Below are 9,948 nucleotides of genomic sequence, written 5' to 3'. Positions count from 1 at the left end.
AGAAAATTGGTGTGCCAGCACCTTCCCTAGTCATCCATACGTATCCTGGAAGCACAATCCCTTTTTAAAATATTTTTAATTACACGTAAAAACATTTTTCGACATCCATTCTTCCAAATTCTCTCCCTCCTTCCCTCCTCTCCTTCCTCATTGAGAAGGCAATCAATTTTTGATACTGGTTATACATGTCTGGTCATGCAAAACATGTTTCCATATTAGTCATGTTGTAAAGAAAAATGCAGACCAAAACAAAACCAAGCAAAATAAAGTTTAAAAAAGTATACGTTGGTCTGCATTCAGACTCCAGTTCTTTCTCTGGAGGTGGTTAGCATTTTTCATCATGAGCCCTTCAGAGTTGTCTTGGATCATCGTATTGCTGAGAATAGCTAAGTCATTCACAGTTGATTGTCATACAATATTGCTGTTGCTGTGTATGATGTTCCCCTGGCATCACCATTCTGTAAATAAAACCTGTCTCCAAAGCCTTCCTATGGATAAACTCACAGGAAATAAGAGTGCCTACTTACAGGCACATGTCCAAAACCCACTACATTTGGACTCTGCTTCCAGAAAAGGAAATTTCCTCTAGAAGAATCTGGTCAGTTCATCACTCTCCACCAGGCCTTCAAAGGGACAAGGAGCTCACTCAGATCCTTCCACACCACTGTGGGCTGTGTCTCCCTTTCTGTAAGCACAAAGTGATGGAAATGAAGGAGTGGTTGGATCCTCCAAACGAGGAAAGAGTGTGGTCCCAAAAAGAGGTCAAAGAAAATGCCAAAGTACAAAGCTCTGATAAGATAAAAGGTGCTCTAGAGAAGAGGGATTAGCCCACTCCATCAGCTGATGCACATGCCCATCCTGTGGCACAGGAGACCCAGGACGCTAGGCTCCTTCTGAGTTTGCAGTATTCTGAGTAGTCATTCAGCATTGTCCTCACTTAAAGCATAATATATTATCTGACCAATTATGACATCATCCCCAAAAGCCAAATTGGATTCCTTTCTAGAAAATAAACCACAGACCACACCATTATTCTGCAGATGCTCATTAAAAAAAGAGGCTAAAAGAGCTGACGAGGGAAAGATTTTTGTCAGATTTCAGGCTTTAAAAAAGCATTTAATTCAATCTGGCATCCCAGACTGAAACTAAATCTGCTGCATCGTGAAGCTGATGGGGAAATATATGAGACACTTCAATCCAAGTATTTAATCTAAGTAAATCACAGCACCAATCCATTTACCCAGAAACAAAAATAATGCGCAACAGATGTCCACGAGCACGGAAGGGAGAGAATTGCGTATAGCATTTACTCTAGTCCCACTCCTTCCCCATCTCAATGTATACATCACCGATGTGCCTTTTGCTGGAGGCAGCTCCAAAATTAAGGTGTACGGTAGTGCCTGCTTCATCATGCGTTTGGAGAGGTCATCTGCTAGATGGCTCATCACACCAACCCCATGCTATTTCAAAACCGACTACAATGCCTGTGAATCAACCCAGAGAAGACCCCCATCCTCACTGCAGGGGAAGGAGAGCCCTCAATCACATCCACTTCAGATTTCATTTTGCCAACTTAGTAAAATAGGCCAGAGCTCCAGAAACTGGCTCTATCTTGGCTCCACAGTGAGAGGTCCAAAATGTAACTTAATTGAATGTTCGTTAAGTCCCCAATATGTTCTAGGTAATGGAGGAGAAACAAAGATGGACAAGATATGGTTCCCGACTTCAAAGAAACCCTCGGAGTTTGCCATGCAGTGGGGGTGAGACATGACCTTGAATAAAATAGAATACTTATGCTTGAAGTTTATCTATGGGCATGTATCATATATAATGCAACTTCACATATGACAAGTTTTTGAGATGACCAAGCACAAAGGTGAGGGTGAGAACTGTGGAAATCTGGGAAAACTTCATAGAAGTGGCAGCTAACCAAAACCTTGAAAGATGTGTAGAATTTCAGCAGGCAGAGATATTGAGAAGCGGTGGGAAAGGGGGATGATGGTAAATGTTTAACAACCAGATCTACATACTTTTAATTTTCATTATAACCTTTTTCTTCATCCCTCTCAAATCTAAACGATCAACAAAACAAGCAAGTCCTGATTCACAGCCTTTGCCAGTTTCCAAGATACAAATACTCACACCGAAATTTTAATAATCCATTCTCATAAGCTGTTAGAACTGGCTCCGACATACCTCTGGAGTGGGATGACATTCCTACTAGAAGGTGTGACACCAGCAAGGCCCAGAGGACAGACAGCATAGGAAACTCTGAGTAAGTAGCAAAGAGTATGAGGGAAAATAGCATGAAATATGTTATGTTATGTTGTGCTATGTGGTTATGTTATATTATGTTATACTGTGTTGTGTAGTGTTGTGTTGTGTTGTGCTGTTATGTTAGCTATTAAAAAGGTCTGGAGAGGTCAAATGGAATCCAATTGCAAAGAGCCAGGAATTCCAGACTAAAGAATTTGAATTTTTATTCAGACAATAGGGAGATATTAACAGTTTTCAAGAATGGGAGTAACATGATCAGAATTTTTGGTTTTGAGTCATTTCAGTTGTGTCTGACTCTTCATGACCAAATTTGAGGTTTTCTTGGCAGAGATACTGGAGTGGTTTGCCATTTTCTTCTCTGGCTCATTTTGCAGATGAGGAAACTGAGGCAAACAGGGTAAAGTGACTTGTCCAGGGTTACACAACTAGTAAGTGTCTAAGATTAGATTTGAACTCAGATTTTGAATCAGATGAGTCTTCCTGATTCCAAACCCAGTGCTCCCCCAAAATGATCAGAATACAGTACCCCACAAGTATGACAACAAAGTTTAGCAAGCTGTTGTGTTACGAAAACCTCACTTGATGATAGAGTTCCTTACGAAAGCAATTGCTAAAATAATTTACTAGTGTAAGGTTCCCCGTTTCAAATGGACCATGTCTAAGTTTTAGATCAGCCTACTTGGAAAAGATGACTTTGGTCATTTCGGAATGCACTTAACCCAAGTATGCCCTTGATCATGCCACCTCCTCAGCAGAGTCCTCTGTGACCTCAGCACTACTCATGACACAAGCTTCCTGTCCACACTGCAGTAGCCAGGCTAGATTTGGAAGGGTGAGCCTCAGAGACCAACTAGCCCCACCCCATCATTTTACAGTTGAGGAAATTAAGGCCCAGAGAAGGGAAATTACTCTCCCAGGGTTTCCCAGGGAGTAAGAACAGAGCTGAGATTTGATCTTGAGTCTTGTGATGTCAAATTCAGGACTCTTCCCAATGTACCCCACTGTTCCCAAACCCGTCTGCTGTTCTCCATCAGCTGGGCTATAGGAGACGCTAGTTCCACAGTGGAGAGTAAAGCAGCCAAAATGGAGCCTGGGGAAATCCCAGGTCTAGTTCAGTCAGGAAGTAGGAATGCACCTTGATACAATGTTAGCTATAGCTCATCACAGGGACCACGCGTCCCTGAGTCATGGGGACCAGCAGCCATCCTCCCCTGAACAACAGCTGATCTTACTGACTTAATCTCTGTGTCAGTGTGTTCTCATTAAGAGCACTGGGTTGGTATTCTGAGCTTCCTCCTATGATTACCACAGTGGAGACAATGTGGAAAAACGGTAAACAGGTTGGCCTCGGTGCCACTATTGTATTTACCAGCTGTATGACCTTCAGCATCTCTATGTTGGTTTTCAAGCAGGGAGATGGCCTAATTAGAGCTATGCCCTATTAACATTCCTGTGGCTTCAAAAGGGAGGCTGGACTGTCCTGAGAAGATTCAATATCCATTCTCACTTGTAAAATGGAAATAATGCCCTATGTACCTCACAGGCTGCTAGGAGCATCACATGAGACATCGTGTGTACATCTCTCTGGAGCTGAGGAAAGTGCTGTTCCAAATGTGAGCTTTTTTTAAAAAAAATCAGAGCTTTTAATTCATCGGTATTGGGAACTCCTAGCTGGAAGAGATTTCAAAGGCCATCCAGTCCAGAGCTACACCTGAATATAAATCTCTTCTACAACACACACCTGAAAAGCGGTCATTCCTCCCTCCTCAAAAACTGCAGGGAAGCCCCCTCCCCAAAGAGTCCACACTACCTCTGGATACCCCTAAAGCATCCAGGAAGCCCTCTCCATATTAAACCTAGAGCTGGCCCCCTGCATCTCCTACCCATCATTCCCCATTCTGAGGAGCCTTCTCAAAGCTTGTAGCAACACCCAAATAAGCTTTTCAAACATTGCCTTTCACTCAAGTCTTGGTACAATTCGTGCCCTGCTTAGGAAATGGCCTTATTCAAGCAACACTGGTTCCTCAGTAGAGTGAGCAAAATGCACCCATTCATTTTGAGTGAACACCAACCAAAACATCTATTTTTAAGCAGTGTTTTCTAAACACAAAGGAGACACTTTGCCAAACTCCCAGGAATAAAACGCTTTCCATTTTGATAATTGGGTAATTTGTGGGAGGTAAGACAGAGGTGTTAGAAGCCTTTGTGTGTGAGACTGAGATGCAGACATAATGGAAATAATCAAATACTTTCCTAGATTCTATTTCTTACCACACTGACTTTTGCATTTATTGTCTAATATGATAACTGAATGATCATGCATTCCCAACTCTGCTCTTTTCACCTCTTAAAATCCTATCCATCCTTCAAGACAAGAATCAAATGCCACCTGGAAGCCTTTCCTGCCTGCCTCCATGTGGAAGTGATTTCTCTGTGCTCAGAATACCTTCAGCACATTCTTCAGTCCAGACAGTAGCACTTACTGCCTGACATGGTACTGTGGCTACTTCATAGGATCACAGAATTTGAGAACTGAAATGGACCCCAGCAGTTATCCACTGCAACCTACACATGAAAGGAATGCATGTCCACCATAACATAACCAAAGAGTATTTGTCTAGTCTCTTTTTTTAATTTTTTTTGGAGGGGGGGGAAGGCAGAGCAATTGGGGTTAAGTGAAGTCACTTAACCCCAAGGTCACACAGCTAGGCAACATGTCAAGTGTCTGAGGCTAAATTTGAACTCAGGTCCTCCTGACTCCAAGGCTGGTGCTCTACTCACTGTGCCACCTAGCTGCCCTCCAGTCTCCTCTTGAAGAGGCAGAGCCCACCACCTCCAGAGGAAGCCCATTCATTTTCAGGCACCAATCAGTGCTAGAAGTTTTTCTTGACACTAAGCCTAAATCTGTCTTTGCAATTTCTAAAGAGGCAATGATACTTGCCTACATTCATATTTCCTCTGTATTACAGTGTGAACTTCTAGAGGGCAGGAATCATTTTATTTATTTTTTTATCCCCAATAGACTCCAACCAAAGTCTTTGCATATAAAATTAGATTTAGTAAACGTAAATGTTTAATGACCTGAACTATAAACAAAATTAATTAAAGTATTTAAAACAGAGCCTCAAAACGTACTGTAGGTATGGATCAACACCTACTCAAACCCTTAGCTTGTGAGCCCCCACCAATGTGTTTCTTTTTTACCAGTCAATCTAAGGACATATTAGTGCAAAACAAAAGACATTTAATTAAACGACATATTAAAATACATGAACAGAAAGATTTCCCTCATAGACAAAGTGCTTTCCTCTCCCACACCACCAGGGTAGGGAGTTGAGAAAGAATTATATACAGGATACACATATGAAGGTGCAAATATACAGGAAAACATGCATGATCTGTCCTTTATTGCAGAGTTGCTGGTGTCTTCTAATGAAGTCATGGGGAAACTTCACAGCACTGATGAGCTGGCGGCCTCTGCTGCTCTGTCCGCTGAACTGCACTGTTACTCTCAGCTAGGTTTCTCTGCTGATGCTGCTGATGCTGCTTCTGCTCTTTCCTTCCATCTGCTGGCTTTTATCTGGGGTGCAGCTGCTTTTCCCCTGGGGGAGGAGTCATAGCTTCAGGGGTGATCTGTTTGCTGATACAGACTCGGCACTAGTACCCAATTGCCTCCTCTGCTATGCTTCCTTCAGACCTGTCGTTTTAGCCATCTGAAAAATTGTCACGAAATTCTTTTTAATTCTTACCGTAACTCTAGTCCAAGCAAACATTCTCCAGCAATCTACTTAGCTAAACTACAAAGCTGGGTGAAGCTATGGTGAGGAATTAGTTTTCAACCTCTCCACCTCCCTTTAACACCTTGTGTGTTCTGTGCAAGGGCCAGAGGCCCAGCAGGTTCAGGGAGAAGGGAGAGAACTGGAGCATGCCCCCCTCCTTATGTATGTATGTGTAATACACACACACATATATGTATATACCTCTCCAGCTCCCCAGCTTTAATGAGTACCTACACACACACACACACACACACACACACACACACACACACACACACGAAAAATGCTTCTCTATCTCCACTACAAAATAGTTACGTGAACCATGGGACAGCAAAGGGACATGAGAATGGATTCATCTAGCTACTAAACCGACTCCACCCTGTCCTTCTGTTTCATTTAGATAATCACTCAGTTATTGAGTAGATGAACCTTGACATTTTCTTTATTTCAAAATCATTTGGGTTGCAACAGTCATGGGGGGTGGGGAGAAGGGCAGTTCTTGGAACTGGTCCTGAGTGTGTACTTAGGTACAGTGGAGTTAGACTATCTTGATGCAAAAGCTTTCCCTCACATTTCCAGTGTAGGTCATTTTCCAAGATGGGAGACTTTCCAGGCAAATCCAAGCACAACAATTCTTCCTTCTGGGCCACATCTCACAGGTATATAGTTATGGTGAGGATTAGATGGGCTAGCATAGTGATACCTTATATTAACAGAGTTCTCAATACTTTTCCACAAACATTGCCCTTCCTTCCCTTGCATTCAGGCCTTTCCACTTTTTTACTTCAGCCTACCTTTCTCACCTTACCTCCTATCTACTCCCCTTCACAGACTCTGCTCCAACCAAACTTGCTGCTTCAAGAACAATATGCCTTGTGGTTTCCCACTTCCATGTCTTTGGTTACTGTGTTATTTCTACCCAAAAAGACCTCTCCAGCTCCCCAGCTGCGCCCATACAATCCCTAGCCATTCACTGAGGCTCAGGTCAAATGCCACCTCCTCCATGGAGCTGTCCCTGATCAACCTTCCCACCTCCTCCATGGAACTGCTTAGCTAAACAATTTTTGGATTTTATATCTCTCTTATTACATATTCATATTATACTTTGTGTAATACCGATTTGCATGTGTCTTACATATCCTAATAAATTACAAGCTTCATCAATAATAGAATTATTGCCTTACTCTAATTTGTAATATATTCTCCTTCCTCCTCCCTCAACCCCACCACACACATACACACATACAGTATGGACTCCACTCCATTCAATAAACGTTTAAGTTCCCACTATGAGCAATACATATTTGTTGAATGAAATGAAATAAATGTGGTCTTCCTAACAAGCTTGGAAGGTAAGTAAAACAATCAATTTACAGATTAAGAAAACAAGAGAAGTGAAGTGACTCGGCAAAAGTAATACCTTATTCAACAGAAAAACTGGTTCTAAAACTCATGTCTCCAGAGCCCCATAGATCAGTAAACCTTCCAGACAATGACAGTGAAGGAATTTCATAGTTTATAGAGAATGGCATCTCACCTGTTCTTTACTTGGCCCTGGGGTTCTATGGTGAACCAACCTAAGAGTAGAGTTTGAATATAGTAAACCAACCCTGGGACTGCCCTCCAGAGATAGGGAGACAGGGCTTCAGACCAATTTTGGCAAATATTCCTTTTTATCTTGGGATTTTGCTCACATGTGGATTGCAACTGAAGCAGAGTGGCTACTACACCCACTCCACCCATTGATAAGAAATTTTACTAATATCAAAATAAACTTCTTATTCTGCTCATAACTCATTTAAGAATAAGGCATTACAAGAAACTGTCCTTATTCATGGAAAATAGGCTCTAAAGATCCCTTGAAAAAAGGAAGCTTAAAAAAATGAAAGAAAAGAAGAGAGAGAGACGGGGAGAGAAATGGAAGCTAACAAGTTTCTAACCCTACAGACAATTGGCCGTGTTGTGTCTCCCTCTTCCTCTCTTTACTCCTTGTCAATCTCTGCGAAAGAAAGGTGTACCCATTGCAGAGTCTATTTACAGTCAATAGCGGCTGTCGAAGTCTTTGATACAGGACTAGATCCCCAACCAGGAGCACAAGTTCCAAGGATCCCCAACTGGATGGGACCTTGGAGGTCATCTTATTCAAGGCTTTAGGGATAGGACTTATGACTTCATACAGGGAATTCCTGGGAGAGGAAATTTTCTCTATCAAAGGAGGTTACCACCTACCCTGCAGCCTCTAGCCTTAGAGAGCTGACTACAGAACAAAGAGGAGAATTTGTCCAGTCACTCATTTGTGACCTGTGTGACATGCTGAGAGGTGCACAATCAGTATGGGGCAGAGGCAGAACTCAAGTCTTCCTGATCTAAGACTCTAATTCTCTAGTTACTGTTGCCCTGCTGCTTCTCCTTTTGTCCAAACTCCTAATCTTAGAGATGAGGAAACTGACATCAAAGTCATTAGCAAGCTCATACAGATAGTGAGTAGAATTCATTCATTCATTCAACACATCTTCATTAAGTGCCTACTACGGGCCAAGCAAGGTACAGATGCAGGATTTGAAACCTGGTCCTTTACTCCAAATTCAATGAGCTAATTTATACTATGTCATACCAAAGCAAGTGGTAGTTGAATTAATGGTATTCTCAAGGTACACATGGAATATTCAAAACTTCAAATCCAAGACATTGTGGATTTTTGTCTTGAAGACAATAGTACTAAATGGAAGGAAGCCTCTACAGAGCCAAGGAACTGAAGAAATCCACGTTCCCAACATAAAATATGGCTGTGCCCCTACCTTTCATTTCCACATTTGTCTGGCTGCCTCGGGGGATCCTAAGAAGAAGAAAGAGAAAAAAGTGTGATCCCTTCCCATCTACAAATGAAAGAATAAGGGTATTAGGAATCATGGCAAAGGTGAAGTAGAGAGACCTTCCCAATTTTAACAGACTAGATCAAACCAACTTGAGATGACTTCTTGCCAAAAATTCTGCTGCAGGACATTTTTGAGCCAGCATACTGGATAAAAATACTAGATTAAAAACCTCATAATATGGCCAACTGACCAGAGCCTTGTTGTTTTATTTTGGGGGAGTTTTAAGGTTATTGTGGTACTGAACTGTGACATTGAATACACACAGAGACCTACAAATACACACACACAGGCTCAGAGATTTGTTGTTATTTGTCCTTCCTTCTCAAAGAGGACCATGACATCAGGGAGGTGATGCCATGACAGGCAAATGAATTGGATTTAAGTGAGGGAGGGCTGTGCAAAGTCACCAGCCTTACTTTCGAGATTTAGAGCTGGAAAAGACCTTAGAAGTCATGTAAGGTCCAATTCCTTCATTTTCCAAGTTGAAAAATGGAACCATGTTCACAGAGGTAAGGTGATGTCCCCAAAGTCACATAGGCAGTAAGGGGCAGAGTCAAGATTTGAATCCAGGGCCTCTTACTCCAAATCAGTGTCTCCCCTGCCCTCATCAACACCCCTGCACCATTATTCCTTTAACTAAGGCATTCTGGGGAAAAAATGTCAACTGATCCTATTTTTCACATATCCAACTTTCCTAAGTCCAAATCAATTTCATTCAAGCTTAAAGGACACTTTTTTGTCATCTTTTTGAAAACTCATGCCTTTTAGAGGCCCAGCTTAGATTCCACCTCTTCCATGAAGCCTTCCCCATTCCCTTCTCTATTCACCCTCTACCCTAACGATCTCATCTTTATCATATTTCTCATGTACTTCGTATTTCTCCTTTGCACTTATTACCTATCATAGCTCTGTTTGTCTCATTTCTACAGATGAGTAACCTTTTTGCAGGCAAATTTCACCTTTGTCTAAGGGTTGGGGTGTTCATCCTTATTCACACAAAAAACCCAGATTTATTC

Source organism: Trichosurus vulpecula, chromosome 5 (assembly GCF_011100635.1).
Source record: "Trichosurus vulpecula isolate mTriVul1 chromosome 5, mTriVul1.pri, whole genome shotgun sequence".
Classification (NCBI taxonomy): domain Eukaryota; kingdom Metazoa; phylum Chordata; class Mammalia; order Diprotodontia; family Phalangeridae; genus Trichosurus; species Trichosurus vulpecula.
Note: the sequence above shows the minus strand (reverse complement) of the source record.